Source organism: Lynx canadensis, chromosome C1 (assembly GCF_007474595.2).
Source record: "Lynx canadensis isolate LIC74 chromosome C1, mLynCan4.pri.v2, whole genome shotgun sequence".
NCBI lineage: Eukaryota > Metazoa > Chordata > Mammalia > Carnivora > Felidae > Lynx > Lynx canadensis.
This window is the reverse complement of record NC_044310.1, coordinates 24,271,472-24,298,602: the sequence shown is the minus strand read 5'-3', so window position 1 is coordinate 24,298,602 and position 27,131 is coordinate 24,271,472. Positions and strand designations below refer to the sequence as shown.

The following is a 27,131-nucleotide window of genomic DNA, read 5'->3' as shown; positions in this document are numbered from 1 at the left end:
TACTACAATGGCTAAAACTAAAAAGATGGACAGTACCAAGTGTTGACAAGAATGTGGAGAAATTGGATCTCACCGCTGCCGGTGGGAATACGAAATGAGACAGTCACTGTTGGTTTTTGTTTTTTGTTTGTTTGTTTGTTTTAATTTGAGAGAGAGAGAGAGAGAGTATATGCACAAGTAGGGGAGAGGGGGAGAGGGGGAGAGAGAGAGAGAGAGAGAGAAACAGAATCCTAAGCAGGCTCCATACTCAGAGTGAACCCTGACTCGGGGCTCAATCCCACAGCTCTAGGGTCATAACCTGAGGCGAAATCAAGAGTTGGACACTCAACTGACTGAGCCACCCAGGCGCCTTGGGACAGTCACTTTGAAAAACTGCTTAGCAGTTCTAATAAAGTTATACCTACTTTTGAGCCAATGATTTCATTCTTAAGTATTTACCCACAAGAAATGAAAACATACATCCACAAAGAGACCTGTCCAAGAACTGTCATAGCAGCTTCATTCATACAAGTCCACAAACTAGAAAGAAAACGTCCATCACTTGGTGAATAGCTAAATTGTGGTTCATCTGTACCATGGAATAGTACTGAGCAATAGAAAGGAACAAACCTCTGATACACACAATGGCATGAATGAATCTCAAAAGCATTAGCCTCAACAAAAGAAGCCAGACACAAAGGAGTACATATTGTGCAATTCCTGTTACATGAAAGTCTAGAACAGGCAAAACTAATCCAGAGTGACAGAATTAGGAGATTAATAGTTGCCTGGGGTTGGGAGTGAGACAGACAGGAGGGTTTAACTACAAAAAGGCATAAGGGGGGGTGGGGAAAGACATGAGGGAAATTTTGTGCGATAGAAATATTCTTTCTCTATCTTACTTATGGGGACTGTTACACGTGAATATATGTCAAAGCTCATTGAACTGTACCCTTCAAATGGGTGCATTTTATTGTATGTAAATTACACCTTAATAAAGTCAATTGAACACAAAATCCCAGAAACCAAAGAATTTGGTAAGATAACTAGTTATAAAATTAATACAGAAAAGTAAATAGCTAGTTTGCAGATACAATGGAAGATCCCTTTCACGAAAATAATTGAAACTATTTTAATCAGAAGCATGCAGGAAGTTTGTCACAAAAATGGCAAAACCCTACCAAGGATTGTAAGTGAACACTTGAGTAAACAGACTACTGTATTCACTTCCTTGCTGGTCTCTGCTTTTTCCAAAGGGATCTACTCAAACCTAAGTCAGAGCGTAGCATTCTTCTACTCAAAACCTCCAAAGGCTTCTATCTTACTAGGAAAGGAATCCAAAATCTTTTACCCTGATCTAAAAGGGTTGCAAGATGTCTTTTTCTCCTACCTCCATCCCCACCCCCAGCACCAACCTCATTGGTTTTGATGTTTCCCAATGTGCCAGTTCACTTCTGGTGGCCCTTATCTCAGGAACACTCCTCACCTGGATCTTCACATAACTTGTTCCCCAACTTTATGCAAGTCTTTGCTTCAATGTCATGTTATCAGAGGTTATCTTAACAAGCCCATCTGCCGTATGGGGAGGAGTTCTACTGTATCACTATAGCTCACCATAGCTCAGTGGCTGGTATCAGAGAAACTATGTCCTAGGAGGCATGGTTTAGAGACCAGGGGAAAGGATGCAAAGGGAACATGACGGCTGTCTTCCAATACTGAAGGCCAGTTATGTGGAAGAAGTAGAATTATTCTTTTAGTCGCTCCAATAGACAAGTCCTCTGGACCAATCGCTAGAATGCGCTCCCCTAAAGGGTGGAGACTGTTTTGTTCACCTGAGCATCCCTAGTACAGAGCATAATGTCTGGCACACAGGTGTTCAATCAGTGTTTATTGAGTGAACGTTCAGTGTGGTTCTGAAAGCCAAAGTGGACCAAGGATGGGACTAAAGGGAGCCAGAGTTTAGCTCAGTGTGAAGAATAGCTTTTGAAAAGTGAGAACTTAATGGGATTTGTTGAACTCAGGTATCCTGATCTAGTGCCTTCATACCTATATGCCAGCAAACTGAGGTGTGGTTAAGTACTAAGCCAACAGTTATATTGCTTGTCTCAATCCATTAGTGGGTTTTGAAATCAATTTAGGATTTTAAAGAACACGGAATAGAATTTAAAATATTAGGGCTTATTTCAAGTAGTAAGAATTCTTTCATGAGTTTTTTTGTTTCAGATAGAGAGACAGAGTACTATGCAGAATCACAAATATGTGTGTACTGGGTCATGATGTAAAATACATTTCCTCCTGCGGGTTTGGTAAAACAAATAGAGAAGTAGTGGATTAAGCTGTTCAACAACAGAATTTGCCCCCTTGCAAAGTAATGAGTTCTATATTTCTGCTGTAGTGGAGGCTGAGTGTCCCTGATTTAGGATGAATGCACTTGGGGAGAGGTGAGACTGCATAATTTCAGGAATTTATATTTTTTTTTATATTTGTCCACATTTTCTGAAGTGATTATCTATCTTTTTTAAGGCAATTGCAAGTAGTTTTAAATAAAATATATATACAACGTATTTGAAAATAGAAATTAGACATTTAAAGGAAATGAGATGATTTCTATACACTTAAATTTAACAACATTTGTTCTGGAATCCAGGGCAAAAACAAACAACAGGGAAAATAAATGATTTATCTAGTGTTCACATCACCTCCCCAGTAAAAATGAGCATTTTTCTGCCACTGACTTCTAGGAGGAATTTGTCACATGAATCCTTATATAAGGACACTAAATGTCATCATAGAGAATATTTGGACTAATACAATAAACTTCCTAATTGGTCTCCTTGCCTTTTATCTTTTTCCCTTCAATCCACCCTGAAGTATGTTATCTTTCTGGATTCTGCTGCTTAAAATTCTTTAATAGCTCCTTCCTGCCTGCTGGATAAAATCCCTATTTCTATGAATGGATTTAATACTCTTTGGGACTCAGCTTCTGTCAATCTCGGCATGCTTATCTCCTACCACCTACCTCGCCTCCCATCCTTGAGCTACATGCCAATTCCCAGACACATAGTACCCTTCAGGCCGCCAAGCTTTTGTACATATTGTTCCTGTGCTACAATAAAACCATCCTTCTCAATCTGAGAAGCTCTCATTCCTCCTTCAGAGTCAGCTCAAACAGAGCCTCCCTTGGGGGCTTTCCTGGACTTCCCTGGGCTGATGTTAATTTCAACTTCCTCCACACTCCCTCCAATGTACCTTATACATGTACTTCGTGGCAAGTGCTGGATTGTATTGGTCTATCTTTTTTTTTAAATTTTTTTTTTTAACGTTTATTTATTTTTGAGACAGATAGAGACAGAGCATGAACAGGGGAGGGGCAGAGAGAGAGAGGGAGACACAGAATCTGAAACAGGCTCCAGGCTCTGAGCTGTCAGCCCAGAGCCTGACGCGGGGCTCGAACTCACGGGCCGTGAGATCATGACCTGAACCGAACTCGGATGCTTAACCGACCAAGCCACCCAGGCGCCCCTATTGGTCTATCTTAAGGTGCTTCCCTGCTACACTGTAACATCCATAAGAGCAGAGATCATGTCTGTGTGTATGCCTGGCCTTAGTTTAATGTTTGTTATGTTGGAGGCATTTGATAAATATTCTCACCAGTGTCCTTACTGAACTAACAAAGATTCTTCACGCGACTTTCCCTATATGTTGCCTCCGAAGTCAAGGACATCTTATAATGAATTTAATGAAAACATTTCAATGCAAACTAAGCTAGTATGTTTTAGTACCTTGTTCTTTGGAATTTTATCTTGACATGGGGCTTAAGCTGATCAGCTATCGCCATTTTTTGTGTCTCCACTGTATACTCTATATAACTTTGTTGTGACATCCATAACATGGATACACAGATGTTGCAGAGACCAGCAAGGAAGTTAATACAGTTAATACACTAATTTGTGTATCTGTCTTTCCCTGTAAACTCTTTGAAGCCAGGTAGAGTCATACTCATTTTCTTTTCTTTTTAATTTTTTTAAATGTTTATTTATTTTTGAGAGACAGAGCGTGAGTGGGTGAGGGGCAGAGAGAGAGAGTAGGAGACCCAGAATCCAAAGCAGGCTCCAGGCTCTGAGCTGTCAGCACAGAGCCCGACACGAGGCTCAAACCCACGAGCTGTAAGACCATGACCTGAGCGGAAGTCAGACACTCAACTGACTGAGCCACCCAGGTGCCCCCTCATTTTCTTTTTTTTTTTTAAATCTCTATTTTATGGTACAGCATCTGGTCCATAATCTGTACTCAGTAAAACCTTGTGGTGATAAAATATATCTATCTGTTTCAGTCTAAAACCTAGCATCTGAATAGAACGTTCCAGTAAAGCCAGCAAAAGGACAAGGATACCCACTAATACCATATTATTTAACACTGTTCTGAAGGTGTTAGCCAAGGCATTTAACTTGAGAAAGAAACTAGAGAAAGGACCACTGGCAAGCAGGAGGTAAAATTATTATTATTTGCAAATATTATTACTGTATACCTGGGAAATACAACAGTCTCAACTGCAAAATGATCAAAAACAAGTAGAAGGGAAAGAGATTATAAAATTAATATTAGAAATCACTAACTTTCATATATACAAAAAGACACCCACATTAGGTAAGAGATATAATGGAATAAAAGACTCCCATTTACAATAGCATCAAAAATACGAAATACTAGGAATAAATTTAACAAGAAATGCACAAGACTCATAATATGAAGAAAACACAGGGACACAAAAGAAGACTATCGAAAGCCAAGCCTTTCGAATTGGAAGATTCGACATGTTAAGATGTCAGTTCTTCCTAAGACATTTTGTAATAACATGTGCATCATAAAAACACCAGCAGGTTAGTTTAAGATCAATGCAAGTTGATGCTAAAGTTTTATGGAAAAATAAACACACAGGAATAACTAGTTAAAATTCTGAAAAAAGAAGAACAAAGAGGGGGTGCCTGGGTGGCTCAGTTGGTTTAAGCATCCAACTTTAGCTCAGGTCATGATCTCACGGTTTGTGGGTTCAAGCCCCGCATCAGGCTCTGTGCTGACATCTCAGAACCTGGAGCCTGCTTCAGATTCTGTGTCTCCCTCTCTCTCTGCCCTTGCCCCACTCACGCTCTGTCTCTCTCTCAAAAATAAATAAACATTACAAAAAAAGAATAAAGAGAAGGAGTTAGCACCAACATCTATTCAATTATATTATACTTCCTCGGTAAAGAAAACTGTGGTGAGGGAGATAAAGCAAAAGACCAGTGGAGTATATTTGGAACTCCAGAGTGCCTGGCTGGCTCAGTCGGTAGAGTGTGACTCTGGATCTCGGGGCTGTGAGTTCGAGCCCCACATTAGGTGTGGAGATTATTAAAAGAATAAAATCTTTTTTTTTTTTATTTTTTTTGTTAACGTTTATTTATTTTTGAGACAGAGAGAGACAGAGCATGAACAGGGGAGGGGCAGAGAGAGAGGGAGACACAGAATCTGAAACAGGCTCCAGGCTCTGAGCTGTCAGCACAGAGCCCGACGCGGGGCTCGAACTCACGGACCACGAGATCATGACCTGAGCCGAAGTCGGACGCTTAACCGACCAAGCCACCCAGGCGCCTCAAGAATAAAATCTTTAAAAATTAAAAAAATCCAGACATACACCCTACTTCAGGTGGGAATTTAATAGACAATAAGCCTGTCATAAAAAACTGAGCAATGTAATAAATGGCACTGGGGCAATTTTAGATTTCCAGAAAAAAAAAATTAAAGTGGATTTACAATTCCCATCTCATACAAGGATAAGTTCCATATGGATCAAACATTTAAGTGTGAAAACAAAGCCATAAAAGTTCTAAGAGAAAATATGGAAGACTACACAGTGGGAAGGGCCTCTGACTCAAAATACAAAAGCCATAAAGACTGATAAAAAAAAAATTTTTTTTTAAGTTTTATTTATTTATTTTGAGAGACAGAGATAGCATGAGTGGGGTAGAGGTAAAGAGAGAGGAAGAGAGAGAATCTCAAGCAGGCTCTCTACTGTCAGCGCAGAGCCCAATGCAGGGATCAAACCCGTGAAACCACGAAATCATGACCTGAGCCGAAACTGAGAGTTGGACGCTTAATTGACTGAGCCACCCAGGTGCTCCCCCCGCCAAAATTTTTTTTAAATAAAAGATTGATACATTTGATTACATAAAGATGAAACATGAATAGCAAAAAAAATCATAATAAAAAAATACCACAAGCAAAGGCATAAGGCATATGACAACATGGTAAAAGAGTCTATCAGAGAAAAGGGTCATCTCAATACACACCAAGCTTCTAAGAAATTGGCAAGTAAAAGAACAATAACCATGAGACAAAATGAGACAAAGGACAGTCCCCAGGAAAAGAAATATGAATGTCCCTTATCATATGAAAAGTATATTTAACCTTGGTCATAAAATATAAATGCACATTAAAACCACACTGATGTATCATTCTTTCCCCTCTCAAGGCAGCAAACCAATCCAAAAATGTGATAATATTTATAAAAATGTGGGAAAACAGGTACCCTCAATCATTACTGGTGGGAATGTAAATTAGTATGGCCCCTTGGAGGTCAGTCTGGCAATAGCTCTCAAAATTACGAATGCGTATCTTTTCTGACCAAGCAATTTCACTTCTGGGGATTTATGCTACGGGGCCACTGGTACATAATCAGAAAGACACACGTATATGGTTATTCACTGAAGAACCAACTGTGACAGTGAAGGGTTAGAAAAATATCCACGAATAAGGGATAGCTATATGGAAAGATGGCTATGACACATAGTTAAGTTTTGTAAAAAGCATAGTTAAGTTATGTGTATATATATATATATATATATATATATATATATACATACATACATACACACACACACACACACACACACACACACGGGAAAAAAATAAGCAGAGACTCTAAACAGATTAACAAGAAACATAGAACAGTGGTTGCCAGTTGGAGTGGAAATGGGATCTGGGAGACAGGAAACAAGAATGGGAGGGAGATTTTATATGGTAAACTTTTAAATATTTTGAGGTTTGAGTATTAAAAATATATTCAAAAATAAAAAATTTTAAAGTCTGTCAAACATATGGGTGAAATATTAAGCATGAGTCTTACATTTAGCCAGATCTAGGTTGTAATTCAAGATTAAGATACTTTGGAAGTTCTCAGAGTTAAGGATATTTTGTGTCTGTACTTAAGTCAAGATGCATGTGCTAAATGAACAAGCATGGAAAGTCAAGAGGCTGTATTTCTGGGGGAGAGAGAGAAAAAGAACCCAGCCATTTCCAAGTGAAAGAACAGCTACTTTATTGGCAACTGTGGATCTGGTTAATGGCTTGAACACCGTGATGATGGCAGGAATGGGAAGGAAAGAAAAGATGAAAAATTCTTCAATGGGAAATAAATCCACGGGTCTTGATGGCTGATTGAAAGATCCTACTACAAATGTTCACTGCAGCCACCCAGATATTTTGTAACTTATTCAATTTGCCAGATTGTACCAGAGGGTACCACAATTTGTCATTGGCTGTGGAAGGCTAGAAAGCTATAAAGAGAACGTGGGGATTCTTTAAAATTTTTTTTTTTAACGTTTATTTATTTTTGAGACAGAGAGAGGCAGAGCATGAATGGGGGAGGGTCAGAGAGAGGGAGACACAGAATCTGAAACAGGATCCAGGCTCTGAGCTGTCAGCACAGAGCCCGACGCGGGGCTCGAACTCACGGACCACGAGATCATGACCTGAGCCGAAGTCAGCTGCTTAACCGACTGAGCCACCCAGGCGCCCCGAGAACGTGGGGATTCTTAAAGCCTGGGTATTTGGTAGTATCACTCACAGAAATTAGGAAGTCAGTTAGAAGAACTTATTTACGGGAAAAGGAATGGCTTTGGTTTTAAGTTCATCATGCTTGAGGTGAATGGGAAATCGGGAAGCGACGGCCATGGGGCCACTGGAAATGCCGATCTGAAGTTCAGGGGGTAAGTCAGACTTGAAGACAGAGAAGTGGAAGATCTCAGCAAACAGGGATGGAGGGGCTCACAGGAAACATGGGCTGAGATGAGAGCCTGGAGGGCTGCCCTCGTCTGTGGAGTAAGATGGGGAAGAGAAGCCAGTGTCACAGAGAATTACAGGGAGAATCAGGACAGCACTGCAACCGTGAGCCAAGGTGTGGAGTTTCAAGAAGCAGTGAAGGGGTCAACCCAACGGGAAGTAAAAAGGGCCATAGACCATAATAGCAGAAGCACAATATATTGTCTTCTTTAATCCTCACACACAACAACCCATCAGGTAGGTGGTATTATTCTCCCCACAGAAAAGGGTATTAACCCAGACAGTGACTCCAAAGCTGCGGGATATAATTTCTGAACTATACTCCTGCCCAAGTGTCGGGGGAAGAGCTGAGAGATCTGACACTAGCTCTACTACTCAATTGGCTCTGTGTCCGTGGACTCTACCTTCACCTTTCTAGGCTTCATTTCCTTCTCTGCAAATTGAGGGGATGGGCCTACATAATCTCCAGCTCTAATATAATATGAATCTTTGATTAAGGCAGAATGGAAGGTATACATACACAAGAGAGGCAATGGATTAAAAATTTAGCAATAAGTGAACAGGGAGACCCGGCCAAGAAAATCAGAATGCTGAATGTTTTATACAGTGACTTTTCAAGCAATAAATCCATCCTCTGACATATAAAATCTATAGTTACGAAATTCTACTTTCTGTCTATATATTTAAGTTAGATACAATATCAAGAATTAAAATTGTTCATACCTGCAAATTTATGAACGCTGCTCTTGAAACCCTGCTAAGTCAATTGAGTGGAGTAAAAAAGGGAAGGTTCCAAGTCAAAAACACTCTGTATATGAAGGTTTGTCCTGTAGAGAGAGCAAATAGCTATTTACAATGTACTTTTACATTATAAGAGACAGAAACATCTGCTAAGGTCCTTAAAAGATACTTATTGAAATAAATTACATGGCAGCCCTTATCAGGTATCACTTTTGAGCATGTAAAAATAGATAATCGGCACAGATGATTAATTAATGGAAATAAATAAATTTGTATTTCTAACGGAAACCTTAATATTCAAATCTGCAAGAAGAGAGATCTGATATTAAAATGTATTATGGCAAATTGAAAGCAGACACACTTTTTAACTGTGACAATAAAATAAACTTCTTTAGACAACAGCTGTTCGAAGGCAGGCCAGCAGATGAGATACTAAAACAGCAACACATGTCTTATTACCCTTTGCCTCCAAGTGGCCTAATATGATTTGCAAGAAAACCAAACAGAAGAGCTTTAAAGATTCAACTTGAAAAACGCAACATTTCTGGAAAACTGTATGGTTGCGGGAAGTGGGGAAAAAAAATATGTTCAGAAAGCCCTACTACAGTCACCAGATCTTTTGTAACTTACTCAATTTGCCAGATTATACCAGAGTGTAACACAATTTTTTTTCCTGCCCCTCAGGGTTCCCTGAGTGTACCGTAATTTGCAATATCAGTTGTAACAATGTTATAAAATGTTCAGTTTTTATTCTATTCCAAACCTTTTCCATTACCAAAAAAAAAATTTTTTTTTTAAATCGGTTTGATTATGTTTTTCATTGACCATGAAGTTTTGTTAATCAAAGAGAGTGTCAGGCTTGGTGTCCACAGGCAGTGGAAAATGAATTTGATGCTTTCTAAACCAATCAGTTAAGAATTCTTGCCAAAAAATTTTTGCCTAAAGTAATGGGATCACTTTTTAAGGTAATCTTTTTTTTTTCTGATTATAAAGGTATTATATAATTACAGAAAATTTAGAAAATACAAGCCAGTAGAAAGAAGGAAACAAACTGAAATAATTTTTAAATGAGTATCCTGAAAACACCACCAGAGAAAGAAGAACCGTTCAAATATATTTAAATTAGTAAAGCGATTGCACGTCAACTACCCACTCATGAGGAGGTCTGAATTCTGGCAACTTAAACCATTCAAAACATTGCTGCCTCGAGGCTTACAAAAATCTTTGAGGAGAAAACTGTAGTTGGGGGAACAAAATTATTAATTTTTGAAAACAACTCCTTCCTACACTAAAAGCTCATCCATCTATCACCCAGCCCAGTGAGCTAGGAGGACACTCAGTAAAGGGACTTTCTGTGATAGCTTTACTATTTCAACAAAGGTACTTAACAGCACACTAACTAGTACTGGGTCTGTATGGTGGAAAGCAAAAGTTGATTCTGTAGCTTTTAAAGAGCGCTGATTTCTTTTTTTTCTCTTAAAAAAATTTTTTTAGATTCTTTATGTATTTTTGAGAGACAGAGAGAGAGAGAGAGAGAAACAGCACGAGCAGGGGAAGGGCAGAAAGAGAGGGAGACACAGAATCGGAGGCAGGCTCCAGGCCCTGAGCTGACAGCACAGAGCCCGATGTGGGGCTTGAACTCACAAACCATGGGATCACGACCTGAGCCGAAGTTGGACGCTTAACCGACTTAGCCACCCAGGCGCCCCAAAGAGCACTGATTTCTGAATATAGTCTGTGCCCGAAACAGTTTTTACATACGGATAAAATATCGTTTTTAGGGCTAACCACCACGTTCTACCCTAACATATATATATATATATATATGTATATGCCCAACATGGGGCTTGAACTCACAACCCTGATATCAAGAGTCACATGCTCTACCGATTGAGCCACCCAAATGCCCCTACCCTAGCAGATATTAGTTTGTGTGTTAACCTTCAGCATCCTTTATTACTTCCTTTTGGTAAATGAAAAAGTACATTTCCCAGACTCCTTTACAGTTGTTTCCCCATGTGAAATAGGGTCCATCCATCAGATGTTCTTCTATGAGATTTGGAAGGCAGAAATGAGGCGGGGACCATCTTTCTGCTGCTTAGGCATTAATGCTGGCAAGCACATTTATGGAAACACTGGATTTTCCTGCAGCAGCCTTCCAGTCTCCAGAGCGTCACTCATGGCTGTTTAGACATAAGTTGGGTGGAGACAACTGTCACCAGTTGGTGGGTGCTGAGGGGCAGTTTGGGGACAGCAATTTCTTAACCCTTGAACTGCAGCTAGCAATGTCATCTGGAACTTAGCAGTGCTGTGGCGGCCTCCTGATGCCCTCCCCTAAGGGACCTGGTTGGCAGTCTGGTTCTGGGAATGATTTCTGCAGGCCCAGCCTGGAGCCCATTCCTCCCGGCCTTTCCAGGGATTTTGTAAGCACTCAATTCCCTTTAGTAAACGAATTAAAACACTGGTGTGGTGTCTTTTTCCTGCAAAAGGGCCCAGATGGCATATTAGGACATCGCTTGCCTCAAAATTTAAGCAGAAGGGGGAGTAGTCTGTCTGTGAGCAGCAGTACTGGGTAGTGTGCTCAGGGGTACAGGCTCTGGAATCAGACTATCCAGGTGCAAATTCTGGCTCTGCCACACACAACTAGATAACACAGGAAGTTAACTTCCTAGAGCCTCAGTTTCTCATTCTATAAAATGGAATAATAATAATAACACCTTCTACAGTTACAGGACAGAGTAAATGAGAAGATCATCTAAGTAAAGTGCTTACAACAGTGCCTGGCTTATAACAAGCCCTTGGCAGATGTTAGCTATGATTATAGTAATAATAATAAAATCACTATTATTAATTATGCAGACCACTTTAAAACACTTTTTTAACTGAGTTGAAAAAGTAAACAGTTTATAATTTTCCTACCATACATTTTCTTGTGGCCCGTAAAATGCTAACTTATACAAAGGTGGACACAGAAAAAAATGTGACTGAGTCCATCATATTTGTACCCAAAGAAAGTGATCTTTCCAAAACCCCAGGGTACATGAAGATAGCAAAACTCCATTCTCACTGGGCAACTAGTTAAAGCTACTCTAACTAGCTATTGTAGACCTCGCCCTAAGGAAGAGCTATTCTTTAAAAACAATTGTTGCCATTTTCCCTTTCAAATGTTACCTCCTTAATTATGCTCTAGGAACCTGGGTGTTTGCTATTCAGATTTTCTTCGGCTTCAGTTACCAGATCATTGACAAACTAAGATATTTAAAGTTACACCGTGGTGATTTCATATACATATACACTGTGAAAGGATTCCCTCCATCTAGTTAATTAACAAATCTGTCACCTCACATATCTGTCATTGATTTTGGGGGGTGTTGGGGTTTGTTTTTGTTTTTGTTTTTGCTTTTTGGTGAGAACATTTAAGTTCTACTCTCACAGCAAATTTCAATTAGGCAATACAGTGTTATCAAGTATAGTCACCACATTACACTACAGATCTTCAGACCTTATTCACCTTAGAGCTGAAAGTTCATGCCCTCTTACCAACCTCTCCCTATCTTCTCCACCCTCCAGCCCCTCACAACCACTTTTCTAGTCCATTTGTACAACTTTCTTTTTTTTTTTTTTTTTTTTTGAGATTCCACATTTAAGTGATAACATGTAGGGGCGCCTGGATGGCTCAGTCGGTTGGGCATCTGACTTCAGCTCAGGTCATGATCTCATGGTCCATGAGTTCGAACCCCACGTCAGCTCTCTGCCGAGAGCTCAGTGCCTAGAGCCTGCTTCCGATTCTGTGTCTCCCTCTCTCTGACCATCCCCCACTCACACTCTGTCTCACTCTCTCTCTCAAAAATAAATAAACATTTAAAAAAAAAAAAACTTTAAGTGATAACATGTAGCATTAGTCTTTCTCTATCTGGCTTATTTTACTTACCATTAATGCCCTCTGGGTCCATCCATGCTGTTGCAAATGACAGGATTTCTTTCTTTTTCATGGCTGAATGTTATTCCATTTTACGTATCTGTATCTGTATCTATATCTATATCTACATTTATATCTCACATCTTCATACCCCTACATTTGTTAACACTGAGCTTGTTTTGTCATTTAGATTTTTAAACTTATTACAGAGATTTCATGAGAATAGGATCTATACTCTCCATAAGATTTACAATCTGATTCTGTGTCTCCCTCTCTCTCTGACCCTCCCCCGTTCATGCTGTATCTCTCTCTGTCTCAAAAATAAATAAACGTTTAAAAAAAAAATTAAAAAAAAAAAAAGATTTACAATCTGAAAGTTAAAATTTTAGTGTTTAGGGGCACCTGGGTGGCTCAGTCAGTTAAGCGTCTGACTTCGGCTTAGGTCATGATCTCGCGGTTCGTGGATTCGAGCCCCACGTCAGGCTCTGTGCTCACAGCTCAGAGCCTGGAGCCTGTTTCGGATTCTGTGTCTCCCTCTCTCTACCCCTCGCCCACTCACACTGTCTCTCTCTCTCTCTCTCTCTCTCTCTCAAATAAACATTAAAATTTTTTTTTCTAATTTTAGTGTTTAGGCTTAGGATACTATTTTAATGTACATATTAAGAAAGTCTTAAAAAATAAAAAAAGGCCTTAGATAAAATTATGGCCTTGTTTGGTTTGCTAGTATCTTCTTTTTTTCAGAGAGAGAGAGAGAGAGAGTGTGTGTGCGAGTGGGGGAGAGGGGCAGAGAGAGAGAAATAATCTTTTTTTTAACATATTTTTTCAATGTTTATTTTTGAGAGAGAGAGAGACAGAGTGCAAGCAGGGCAGGGGCAGAGAGAGAGGGAGACACAGAAGCTGAAGCAGGCTCCAGGCTCTGAGCTGTCAGCACAGAGCCCCACACAGGGCTCGAACTCGCGGACTGTGAGATCATGACCTGAGCTGAAGTTGGATGCTTAACCGACTGAGTCCCCCAGGCGCCCCAAAAGATAATCTTAAGCAGGGCTCCATGCTTAGTGTGAAGCCCCGCGCAGGGCTTGATGCAGGGCTCGATTCCACAACACCGCCAGGATCATGACCTGAGCCAAAATCAAGAGTCCCATGCTCAACTGACTGAACCACTCAGGCATCCCCCTCCCCACCTTTTTTTTTTTTTTTTTTTTTTTTTTGGTTTGCTGGTATCTTCTGTTGATGGAAACTACACTATAGATGTAGATCTTGAAATAAAGCTTCTCCCAAATATCCTGGAACCATAAAAACCTTATGTTGCACCTTATCCAACAGAACCAGTGAGACAGAGGGAACTGAAGCAGACACAAAGGTATTTGCTGTACCCTCGATGGTTCAGATGCTGCTGAGATCCAAGGAAGGATTCAACAGCAGTGGAGACTTTCTGAACGGTTAGGGGGAAAAAAAAATGGAAAGAGAGCAACTTCAACCTTTGATTGAATACTTTCACCCTGTTCTGAACTCCACGTAGCTCTATATGCTTTCTTCTCTAATTTTCTTAAAGCAAAACTCTTTTATTCTATTTTTATGAGAAGGAAAGATCCTCAAACCGAAAGGATAAATGTATTTATTCAATACATATTTATTGAGCACCAACTCTTTGGCAGTCTCTCTCTGACTCTGGGAATACAAAGATGATGACACATCAAAGGTCAGTGCTCTGGAACACCACACTATCTATGGAGACAGAGAGTCAGAGAAAGAGAGAGACAGTGAGGAAGAAAGAAACTTTTTTCATGTGTATTTATTTTTGAGAGAGACAGAGACAGAATGCGAGTGGGTTGGGGCAAAGAGAGAGGGAGGCACAGAATCTGAAGCAGGCTCCAGGCTCCGAGCTGTCCGCACAGAGCCCGACGCGGGGCTCGAACTCACAGACTGCGAGATCATGACCTGAGCCGAAGTTGGACGCTTAACCGACTGAGCCACCCAGGCGCCCCCCAATTTTTTTTTAATGTTTATTTATTTTTGAGACAGAGCAAGACAGAGCATTGAGCGGGGGAGGGGCAGAGAGAGAGGGAGACCCAGAATCCAAAGCAGGCTCCAGGCTCCGAGCTGTCAGCACAGAGCCCGACGCGGGGCTCTAACTCACAAGCTGTGAGATCATGACCTGAGCCAAAGTCGGACGCTCAACCGACTGAGCCACCCAGGCACCCCAAGAAAGAAACTTTTAAATAAAGTCACAACACAATGGAAACAATACAGTAAAACCTTGGATTGCGAGTAACTTGTTCTGCTGGTGCTCTGCAAGACAAACAAACATTTCTAATAAATGTTAACTTGACAAGTGAGCGATGTCTTGCAATACAAGCAGTACCTGACGCGGAACATCCCATGATCACAACCGAATCAATGGTTCTCATCTCTTTCTTGCGCACTCTCTCTCTCTCACTGTGGGATTGTGGGTGATCATCTCCCATGCTCAGATGACTGCTCTCAGGCCGCAGTGTTTGACAGCAATCAGTGATTTTTCAGAACGTTGGGAGGTGTCCACAACAGGCACTAGTGTATTTTTTGTCACTTCAAAGCACCTATGGACAACAGTCCTCTGCTTTTCCATACAAAAGTAAGCTTAGGAATGCTTTGCTTCATTCTAGGTCAGGCTGCCTGCCGATATAGACCCTCTCCTCTGCTGCCTTATTGTCAGTTACATTAAATACAGTAGATGACAAGAGTTTATTAATACTGTACTGTAGTCAGCATCCGTGTGAGCGTATACAATGGCCCCCATGCAGAAGAAGGGTGAAAAGAAAGGCGGTGAGAAGAAGGAGGTGATTATGGTGGAAGTGAAAAAGGAAATCACTGAGAAGTACGAACGAGGTATGTGAGTGGCCAAAATTGCAAGATTTGATGTCTATGGCTGCATCTCCTCTGCAGAAGAGGAGGAGAAAAAGGAGGAGGAATCCCTCACTTCAAATGAGATTAGGGAGCTGTGTAAAACGTGGGAAACGGTGCAAAATTTTGTAGGAAAACACTACCTGAATAAGGCAATAGCAGTGGCAGTGATGGATCCGTTTAAAGACAACGCAATGTCACATTTCTGTGAAATCCTCAAACGGAGGCAAAAGCAAGTGTCACTGGATAGGTTCCTTGTTAAAGGTGCGTGAAAAGAAAAAGATTCCATTGAGCCAATAGATAGCAGTGATTCCGTCAGTGATAGTGAAAGTCGTCCTCCACAATAACCCTCCTCTCTCTTGTCTCTCTCACACCAGCCCTGAAGGTTTTCAGAGGTAAGTGCAGGTTAATTTGTTTATTTTTCTGTATATTTTGTACTTTCTTTATTATTTGGAGGAGGAGTAAAAGTTCATTCATGAAAAAGAGGACACAAAGGACATTCCAGATACAGCACCAAGGGCAAAGGCACAGGCAGGTATTCAACAGCATGCCTTCTTCGGGGATGATAAAAATGTTGCTGTGGCTACAGACTTAAGGCCTGTGGAGGGATAGTGGAAGATAAAAAGAGAAAAGCATGTAAGCACCAGATCTTGAAGCGCCTCCACTTTTGCAGGTTCGGGGCACTTTTGAAGGATTTTTAAGAAGAGTGACATGATTATAGGTCTACCAGTGACTGTGTGACTTAGTCAAGCTACTTTACACATCAGTTTCTTCTTTGTAAAATGAGGATATTGACTGTTAAGAGGCTCTAAGGAAGTCTGTTAAGAGGATTAAATAAGATAATAGCTAAGATAAATAAGATTCATAGAATAAGAAATAAATTAAGACAAATAGTAACAAGCACATAAAGATATGTTTAACATCATTGGCCATTAGGGAAATGCAAATCAAAATCACAGTGAGATACCACTTCACATCCACTAGGATCGCTACAATACACACACACACACACACACACACACACACAAGTGTTGGCCAGGATGTGGAGAAATCAGAACCTTCAGACACTAATGTGGGAATGTGAAATCATGCAGCCATTTTGGAAAGCAGTCTGGCAGTTCCTCAAATGATGAAACATAGGGTTACCATGGGACCCTGCAATCCCACACCTAGGTATGTACCCGAGAGAAATAAAAACATATGTCCCCACAGAAATCTGTATACAAATGTTTATAGCAGCATTATTCAGAATAGCTACAAGGTGGAAACCCAAATGACCACCAAGGGGAAAATGGAATATGCATACAATGGAATGTTATTCAGCCTTAACAAGGTTTGGAGTACGGGTACATGCTTCCAATAGGGATGAACCTTGAAAACATGGGGTGCCTGGGTGGCTCAGTTGGTTAAGCCTCCGACTTCAGCTCAGGTCATGATCTCACGCTCTGTGGGTTAGTCCTGCATAAGGCTCTGTGCTGACAGCTCGGAGCCTGGAGCCTGCTTTGAATTGTGTCTCCCTCTCTCTCTGCCCCACCCCCGCTCACATTCTGGCTCCCTATCAAAAATAAATAAACATGAATGAATGAATGAATGAATGAATGAATAAGGGGTGCCTGGGGGGCTCTGTCAGTTGAGCATCCCACTTCGGCTAAGGTCATGATCTCATAGTTCACATGGAACCAGGCCTTGGGCTCTGTGCTGACGACTCAGAGCCTGGAGCCTGTCTCAGATTGTCTCCCTCCCTCCCTCCCTCTCTCTCTCTCTCTCTCTGTCCTTCCCCCCACTCATGCACGCTCGCGCGCTCTCTCTCTCTCTCTCTCTCTCTCTCAAAAATAAATAAATATATATAAAAAAAGAAAACATTATGCTAAATTAAAGAAGCCAATCACAAAAGACCACCTACTATGGGATTCAATTCCTATGCAAGTCCAGAATGGGAAGATCTAGAAGACAGAGAGTAGATAAGTGGTTGCCTGGGGCTAGGAGGACGGGTTGTGGGGAGGGGGATGGGCTGAGTGACCTTAGAGCTAAAGGGTAGAGGGTTTCCTTCTGAGGTGAAGAAAATGTTCTAAAATAGACCGTGGTGGCAGTTGTACATATCTATGAATAGACGAAAAATCATTGAATTTTACCCTTTAAATAGGTGAATTTTATGGTATACAAATTGAATTTCAATAAAGCTATTTTTAAAAATTACTTAATCCAATGACTCCACTCCTAGATATACACCCAAGATAAATACAAACATTTGTCCTCAAAAAAGCTTGCACACAGATGTTCACAGAGGCATTATTCATAATAGCTCAGACACAGAAACAACTCAAATGTCCATCAGCTGGTGAATGGATAAGCAGAACGTGTCACATCCACATAATAGAACATTATTAAGCCAAGAAAAAGAACAGAAGTACTGATACTTGCTACAACATCGGTGAACCTTAAAACCCTCTAGCCAAGTGAAAGGAGCTAGTCACAAAAAACCATATATTTTATGATTGTATTTAAATGAAATGTCCAGGGGAGCCTGGGTGGCTCTGTCAGCTATCCTTCAGCTGGGGTCATGATCTTGCAGTCTGAGATTGAGCCCCATGTCAGGCTCTGTGCTGACAGCTCAGAGCCTGGAACCTGCTTCGGATTCTGTATCTCCCTCTCTCTGCCCCTCCCTCTCTCCCTCTCTCTCTCTCTCTCTCTCAAAAATAAATAAACGTTAAAAAAATTTAATAAATGAAACATCCAGAATGGGCAGATAGGGACAGGCCAAGTTAGTGGTTGTCACAGGACTAGGGAGATACAGCAATGGAGAGTGATGGTTAATGGGTATGAGGTTTCTTTATACTATGGTGAAAATGTTCTGGAATTTGAGGGTGGCAACGGTTGTGCAACTCTATGAATACACTACAAACCGCTGAATTACATACACTTTAAAGGGTGAATTTTATGACCTGTAAGTTATACTTCAATAAAAATAGCTTGCGAGAGAGAGAGAGAGAGAGAGAGAGAGAGAGAGAGAGACAGAGAGAGAGACTCAAGCAGGCTCTTAGAGAGAGAGAGACAGAGAGAGACAGAGAGAGAGAGTGAGCGCAAGCAGGGGAGAGGGGCAGAGGAAGAGAGGGAATGAGGGAGGGAGGGAGGGAGGGAGAGAGGGAGAGAGAGAGAGAGAGACTCAAGCAGGCTCTTGAGAGAGAGACAGACAGACAGAGTAAGCGCAAGCAGGGGAGAGAGGCAGAGGAAAAGAGGGAATGAGGGAGGGAGAGAGGGAGAGGGAGAGGGAGAGGGAGAGAGGGGGAGAGAAAGAGAGAGAGAGAGAGAGAGAGAGAGAGAGAGAGAGAGACACTCAAGCAGGCTCCATGCTCAGCGCAGAGCCCAACTTGGGACTCAACCCGGGGCTCAATCCCACTACCCTGGGATCATGACCTGAGCCAAAAGCAAGAGTCTGACGCTCAACTGACTCAGACACCCAGGCACCCCCAGATGGCTAATATTTGAATGTTTACTTGGCACTGTGCTAAACACTATACACTTATTGCAGTCCTCACAACAGCCTCAAGCTGCGATCCATGATGCACACTGTATAAAGAAACTGAGGCATGCGGAAAATTTTTAAAAACTTCCAAGATTGCACAGGATCAAGTGAACAGAGACTGGAATTCTGGCTGACTGACCCTAAACCAACAACCCTGAGTTTTGCACTCTTCTGTCCAGAGAGTATGCACAAGACCCAGCCTGCAGCTGGGGCTCAATAAATATCAGGTATTATTGTTACAATGATTCCATTTGTATTACCAGAAGAAAACTTGAGAGGGCACGGAAGAGAAAAGGTGGGAGAGGCAGGCCCAGGGAGACCAATTTAAAAGCTTAACGCAATGGTCAAAGCAAGACATGGTAAAGGGACTACACTAAGACAGGCAGTAGAGACATAGGCAGGAGCAAAAACAGCAACTTTTACAGGACAATAGGAATTGTCCTATAAATCGGGTTCAGTTACAATTTGGTAATATTTACATCCACAGGACATTAACATAACCTACATTCATAACTGTACTAACATCATTAAGAAAGCTTTTTTTTTTTTTTTTTAATTTTTTTTCTAACGTTTTTATTTATTTTTGGGACAGAGAGAGACCGAGCATGAACGGGGGAGGGGCAGAGAGAGAGGGAGACACAGAATCGGAAACAGGCTCCAGGCTCCGAGCCATCAGCCCAGAGCCCGACGCGGGGCTCGAACTCACAGACCGCGAGATCGTGACCTGGCTGAAGTCGGACGCTTAACCGACTGCGCCACCCAGGCGCCCCTCATTAAGAAAGCTTTAAGTTACTTTCAAAATATGTGATTCAGCCATGGAAATGGGTAATATGTTTCAAATTTTCTTCTCTTGGTAGATTGACTTTATAAGTTGAAACAGCAAATTACTTTAATTCATGTGGGACATCCAAAATTCAACGAAATATTTTAGATATCTATAAAAGAGATAGAGTTAAATATCATAAAATCCTAAGAATATTAAAGAAATCTAGATTCCCAGTTGAAAGATCTTTAAACAGGTGAATGGAAAAGTCAATTACATGTTTTAGGAACCAAAGTTCAAATGTCCTTGGAATAGAAGGAAAAAACACATATTTTATGATTGAAGATTTAGGTAACAAGTACAGTCAATTAAGACTGCGGGCTAGAAGACCATCTCTTTTAAGATATATAATCATTAATCTAGAATTTAGTGTGTCCATCAGGGTCACCAAAATAAATCTCATTAGCCTCCCTAGCAAAAATCCCTGAGTCAAAGAATTTGGGCTAACTAGCATGGTAATTGAATTCTTTGGTGAATGAACATCTTTTAACCCTGGTAAGATTTAGAATGAAGTATTAAAATGTTTAAGAAAATCAAAACCATAGCTGGGAAAGTCTCATTGAGAAGTTGGCATTTAAGTCCAAAGGAGGTGAGATAGTCATGTGGTATCTAAGGGAAGAGTGTTCCAGGCAGATGAAGGGCGAAGGCTCTAAGAAGGAGCAGGCAAGGAGGACTGGAGGAACATTAAGGAGGGATGGAGAGAGCAATGAGAAATGGAGTCAGAAAGGAAGGGGAGATTGTGCGGCCAGAAAGACATCACGGGACCAACTTTTACAAGGCCTTGGCTTTTACTATGAGTAAGATGGGGAACCACTGAAAATGGGGAGGCACTGACCAATTCTGAACAAAGAAGTGACAAAAACTTCCCTTGAGAGGATCAAAAACTTACACCAAATCCTTTAAATATTATAAACATATAATTATATCACTGAAAGGGCTAAACCTATTAAACAGAAACCCAGTTTTATTATAGGAAATAAGACTGAAATTATATAGGATGAATCAAGTATCAAGGGGTCAGAAATTTACATGACCTGGAAAGAGCCCAGGTTTTCAGGATGCCTTCTGCTGACATCTTAGAGTCTAACCTACCCATGCCTATTTGCCCAAGGGCTGGGGTTAGATTCTCCCTTCCCGTTTACCACTGGTGTGGCCAGGGAGATTCCCAGAAATAGACACCTGATCACCGGTTATCAGTGAAGAACTCTTGCTTCAGGGGTTCCACAAACCCACCCATATTTGCAGCTTGGGGAAGATAACCCTAGAGAGGAAGTTTGAGCCTTGGTTCTTCTGCTGAGGATTTTGGAGTTTTTTTTCTGATAAAGATCAATTAAGGTTTTTAGAGCAGGAAAGCAAAATGACTGACTTGCTTTCCAGAAGACTCTGGAGGTGCCTTTAGGAGGGAATGAAGAACAAGAACAGGAGGCAAGGGCGTTGGGAGGCTGCCATCGTTCACCTTCTGGTTTAACGGTTACATTCTGCACATAACGCATTTCCTCATCTGGAAAGTATAATAACCATCGACCTAACTGGGTTGCTGTTTTATGTGAAATTAAGTGAAATAATTCATATAGGTGAAGGCACTCCATTTACTGAAGTTCCACAAATAGAAACGTTTATTGAGAACAGAATACTGACGTGTGTAGTTAGAAGCCCACTAGGTGGGAATCTACTGCTTCCAAAGACGTCTTAAATGAAAACTAACACAAAATGTTACATATCGATTATATCTTTTTTTTTTTTTTTTAAGAGAGAACGAAAACCTAACACTTCTTGGAAAGATGTGGAGTCTGCTTAGGAGCACAATCAATGCTAAACAAGCGCATTTGAAGGGGAGGGGGCCAAACCGCTAACTTACAAAAGAGGCAGTCTACACATGGGTAGAAGGTGCGTTTGTGCGGTTCCGTCATAAGCCAATAATTATGGCTCAATATGTGTTAGGTGTAGCAAGTCTGCCTTCGGTTCTGAGCCCGGATCTGTTACATCACGACATAAAACCAAAGGATGGAAGCTGGAGGAGAAACTCGGACTACTGCCTAGGGAGCCACCTTCCCGAGGAAGCGCCCGGGACGCGGGGGAGCAGCTCCGGGACCCCGGCCCGCCCGCCCCCCGCCGCCCCATTGGGCGGGCCGCCCGTCACTCGCCCCGCAGCCCGAGTCCGGCCGGCCGCCGACCCTCCGGGAGTCCGCGGCGCCCGACGGCTCCACACACGCCGGGCACCGTCCCCGCGCCGCCTTCCCGCCGCCGCCGCCGCCGCCGCCAGGAGGCTCCGCGCGCCTTCCCGCCTTTCCCCGCGCCGCGGTCGGGCCGGGCCCGGGCGGGCGGGCGGCGCGGCGGGCGCGGGCGGCGACGGCGCGGCCATTGTCCCGCAGCCCCTCCCGGGCGCGCAGGAGGGGCTGGCCGGGCGGGGCGGCCGGGCGGCCGCGGAGAAGGGCGGCCTCGGGGTCCCGAGCCGGTGCGCCCCGGCGCCGCCCGCCTCTCCTCGCGGGCCGCCGCCCCGAGGCCGGGGGCCCCCGCCGCCAGCCGCCCGCGCCGCCTTTGTGACCGTCCCCAGCCCCTCGGAACCGGCGCGTCGCCGCCGCCGCCGCCGCCGCCGCCGCTGCGCCCGGGGCTGCAAATGGCGCCCGCCCGCCTCTGCGCCTCCCGCCGCTCTCCCGGCCCGGGGACGTCTGGGGGCGCCGCGCCCGGGCCGCATCCCGCCGCCGCCCGCCCTCCGCCCGCAGCGAGGCTCGCGGCCCGTCCCGGCAGCCCCGACGCCCCGCCCGCCCTCCGCCCGCGCCGCGCGCAGCCACTTACCGCGGGCCGCGGCGCACCGGCGGGTCGCGCGCGCGGGCTCGGGGAGGATTCCTGGTCTTTGGCAGGGGAAATACCCACTTTCGAAGCCGCTCCTTTGCGCCCTAAAACAAGTAGCCCCAACGTGAGAGAAACAAAAGGTATTTGCTGACGTGGGCGTTGGACAGAAACGCCCGAGGGCTGGGGACACAATTAAAGGGGCAACGCACAGATTTCAGGCACCAACCAGCAGCTTCGCCCACTCCCCCTGCCCTAGCCTACACCCCGCTGCACCCTCCAGAGGCTCTGGGGTGCCCAGGTTCCCTGGCAGTTGACTACAGAACCATTATTTAGGCAGGAGCTTAAATTTTAAAATTGTACTTTACGTTGAGAAAGGCGCCTCCGGAGGGCAGAAGGGCTGGATTTCTAGGATCTGGAGAATTTGGTTTAGGAAAGAGGGAGGGATTTAGGCGTGCCCACAATTACTGTATAAGTACATGTGACATTATTGTACTTAAGTTTAGCAACGTCAAATATAAGCGATTTCCACGAAATTTTGCCCTTTATTGAGGCACTCGTTTTGGTCGGGGATAACCTTTTCTAAACCTCTACAGGTCGCAAGCATTTTATTTCCAGAGGAAAACCCAGAGAGTCTGAGATATGAGAAAATAATTCTCGCTTAAGTTCAGAGAAAATATAAAAGTAGTAAAAATAGCAGGTTTTGTGTTTTCCAATACAAAGATTCATTGGACATCAAGACTTTCCGAGGACGTATTTATGACCCTAAGTACAGACAGGTTAAATATTTGCTAAAAATCTTAAATCACTGAATTTTCACTGCAACTGCAGAAACATGATTTCTGCAGAAACATGAATTCTGTAGATAAGTTTCTAGTTCCTTATGCTGGGTCAGGTACTGAAAAGCACTATGATGTAATAAAACTGGGGAGGAAATGTGAAAACCTTTAGTTTTTCGATGGCTTCCTCTCCTACGTGATAGTCATATCAGGCAAAGTTTATTGCCTTGGTTCCAACAACAATTAGCTATGCATTTTGAGGATCATATGTTCTATGAGAGGGATACAGAATATCCACAACCAACTCTTAACGTCACTAACCTATTACTCTAGAGGTGTTTTGCTATTTAGCTGCATATCCTCACATTCTGAACAGGTAAACGGAAACATGTTCAAAAAGGAGGGTTAGGTGTACTCAAAGTACTCTGCAAGCATCCCCATTGAGAACTCGCCAAGAAAGACCTGGGCATTTTTATAGCAAAAGGTTTTCTTTCAGCCTTCGTTCATTAAAACATGCCAAGGCATTCTACAAACTTGTTCCTCAAGAGAGCACGTCAGGTGGGTGATAAACTCTTTGTTCCAAGGAAGAAGTAATGGGAATTTTTTTCCCCTCACCTTCTTTCCCCCTCCTAGCTTCTGAAACTTGTTTATATATTTGGAGAATTCCTTACGTTATGATTAATTGGTGAGAGGTAGATTCTGCCTTCTGCAATAGAATCTGAAAGTGCCAGTGTCTTGCTCTCCCAGAATCCCTGCAGCTAGGACAATGCCCATGGACTACACTTTGATAATCAGATGCATGCACCAGGGACTTTGAAGAGGGAGCTATGACACCAAGAAGCAGGAACCTCAAAGAAGCTTTTCGTGCAGTGGTAACAGCTACAGCAAGGTAGTATCTCCAGGTGCTGTCGTGGCAGGACTGTTAGTGGCAGCATCCACATTATCCAAGGTTAGTGCTCTCAATGGTGCCAGCTGCCATGTCTCTGCTTGCTGAGAGCAGTTGTTGGTATGCTCACCAGGCCAGCCCTGTGGTATGATTTGGCTATTGTTTCTGCCTGCTTAGTGTAGACTCCAGCCCCTGTGCTCTGCTCTGCCTGGAACTCTGGGAACTTTTAATCCATTCATTTCTGCTTAAATCAGCCAAGGCCAGTCTGTGTGCAACTAAGAACCCTGACTGGTACAAAATGTTAAGAAGGCATCTGGACATATGGCATAGAGCTTACTAGATACAATAGTTAGGGATAAAGTGTTGTCACTGATGTCACATGGATGGGAATTAGAACCATGGATCTGGATAGAGAATACACAGTGAGAAGAGAAGAAGACTTAGAACCAACCTGCAGCCACTTCATCACCCAATGGCTGGTTAGAGGAAGATGAAATTGCAAACGACACCAAGAAGCAACTAGAAAGGAAGGAAAAGGCCTGGGATAGGGTGGTGTCATAGAAACTAGGAGAAGAGTAACTCAAAAATGAAGAACTAAACAATAGTGTTAAATACTTCTCTTAGCAGTCTAAGAGAGGGGTGCCTGGGTGGCTCAGTCGCATAGGTGTCCAACTCTTGATCTCGGCTCAGGTCGCAATCTCACGGTTTGTGAGTTTGGGCCCCAAGTCAGACTCTGCGCTGACAGTGTGGAGCCTGCTTGGAAGTCTGTCTCCTTCTTTCTCTGCCCCTACCCACCTTGTGCTCTGTTTCTCTCAAAATAAATAAATGAGCTTAAAAAAAAAAAGCCCTGTCTAGGAAAGTGTCTATTAGATTTAATAACTTGGAGATCATTGACTTCAGAGACTTAAACTTGAAAGAAAGGAGTAAAATCCAGATAAGAGGAATAAGTAGGGGATTAAAAAAAAATAGAGATGATGAGAATAGACAACTCTAGAGAGAGCTGGGTAGAAAGGGTATGTTCCAGTGCCATGTAACAAGCCAACCCAAAACTCAATGGAATAAAAGAAAGCTATATCATCATGCTTACGGACGGATTCCACAGATCAAGAATTGGACAAGTGACAGCAAGGATAACCGGTCTGTGTTTCACGGTGTCTGGAGCCTCAGCTGGGAAGACACAAATGGCTAGGCGTGACTCGAACTGCTGGGAATTGGAATCATCTGGAGGGTTCTTCACACACAGGCCTGGCACCAAGATTGGGATCACTTGAAAACTGGCTCTGCTAGGACTGCTACCTGGAGCACCTATGCATGGCCTCTCCATGCGGCTTGGGCTTTTCGCAGCATGGCGTCTGGGTTCTGAGAGGAAGTGTCCTCTCAAGAGAGCCTACCAAGATGGAGTATCCAAGAGAACTAGGAAGGAGCTGTGTGATCTTTTATACCTATCAACAGAAGTTACATTGCCTCACTTGCCATATTCCATTGGGAAAAGTAGTCACAACCTACCAAGATTTAAGCGGAAAGGGACATAGCTGCTATCTCTTAACAGGAAGAATCTCAGAGAATTTGGGGACATGTTTTGAAACTACTGCAGGCAGGGGCTCCTGGGTGGCTCAATCGGTTAAGTGTCCAACTCTTTTTTTTTTTTTTAAGTTTTTTAAATGTTTATTTTATTTGAGAGAGAAAGAAAGCATGAGTAGGGTAGGGGCAGAGAAAAGGAGACACAGAATCTGAAGCAGGCTCCAGGCTCTGAGCTGTCAGCACAGAGCCCGACGTGGGGCTTGAACTCACGAACTGTGAGCTCATCACCTGAGCCACCCAGGCACTCATAAGTGTCCAACTCTTGATCTTAGCTCAGGTCATGAGTTCACAGTTCATGAGATTGAGCCCTGTGTTGGGCTGTGTGCTGACAGCCCGGAGCGTGCTTCGGATTCTGTGTCTCCCTCTCTCTCTGGTCCTTCCCAGCTTGTACTCGGTCTCTCTCAAAATAAATAAATAAACATTATAAAAAAAAATCTATTATAGGGGCACCTGGGTGGCTCAGTCAGTTAAGCATCTGCCTTCTGCCCAGATCATGCATGATCTCATGGTTCGTGAGTTTGAGCCCTGCATTGGGTAAATGTGAGCCCTCATCGGATGAACATGAGCCCTGCTTCAGGTGAGCAAGAGCCCCTGCTTCAGGTGAGCCCCACTTCTCCCTCTCTCTCTCTCAAATAAATTAAGTAAGTAAGTAAGTAAGTAAATAAATAAATAAATAAATAAATAAATAAATAAAACTATTAGCAAAGAGAGAGGGTATTAGCTAGAAGGCAATATGGTAAAAGACTTAAAAATAAATGTGTTTAAATGCTAATGGAAAGCGTGAAGACAAAAGAGATTAAATATACAAGAAGAATAACTAATAGTGGCTGAATTTGTGTAATTGAGGGAGAAAGAGATCAAAATCTCAAACAGAGGAGCAGCGCCTAGATAGGAAAAGTGAAAACTCCACTATCTCCATTGGAGCTAGAGGGCAAGGACAAGAACATGGATAGTCATGGTGGTTTTAAAATTTTTTTTATGTTTATTTTTGAGAGAGAGAGAACAGAGCCTGAGCAAGGGAGGGCAGAGAGAGAGGGAACACAGATCAGAAGCAGGTTCCAGGCTCTGAGCTGTCAGCACAGAGCCCAACACAGGACTTGAACTCACAGACCGTGAGATCATGACCTGAGCCA

General features: G+C 42.8%; 1 protein-coding gene across 2 annotated transcripts in view; it reads right to left on the bottom strand.

Moving 5' to 3' along the window:
• The window catches only part of ZBTB8A (zinc finger and BTB domain containing 8A), a 65,385-nt gene extending 42,515 nt beyond the window's left edge, over positions 1-22,870 (bottom strand). The window contains exons 1-2 of one of the 2 annotated variants that reach the window (XM_030327171.1): positions 22,759-22,870; positions 8,800-8,903 (exon numbers count right to left, since the gene is read on the bottom strand). The gene's annotated coding sequence lies outside the window, so the exon portion shown is untranslated. Of the gene's footprint in view, positions 1-8,799; positions 8,924-22,758 lie in introns of those variants that run through there. The other variant, XM_030327172.1, reaches the window with a different exon arrangement.
• Positions 22,871-27,131: the final 4,261 nt, after the last annotated feature.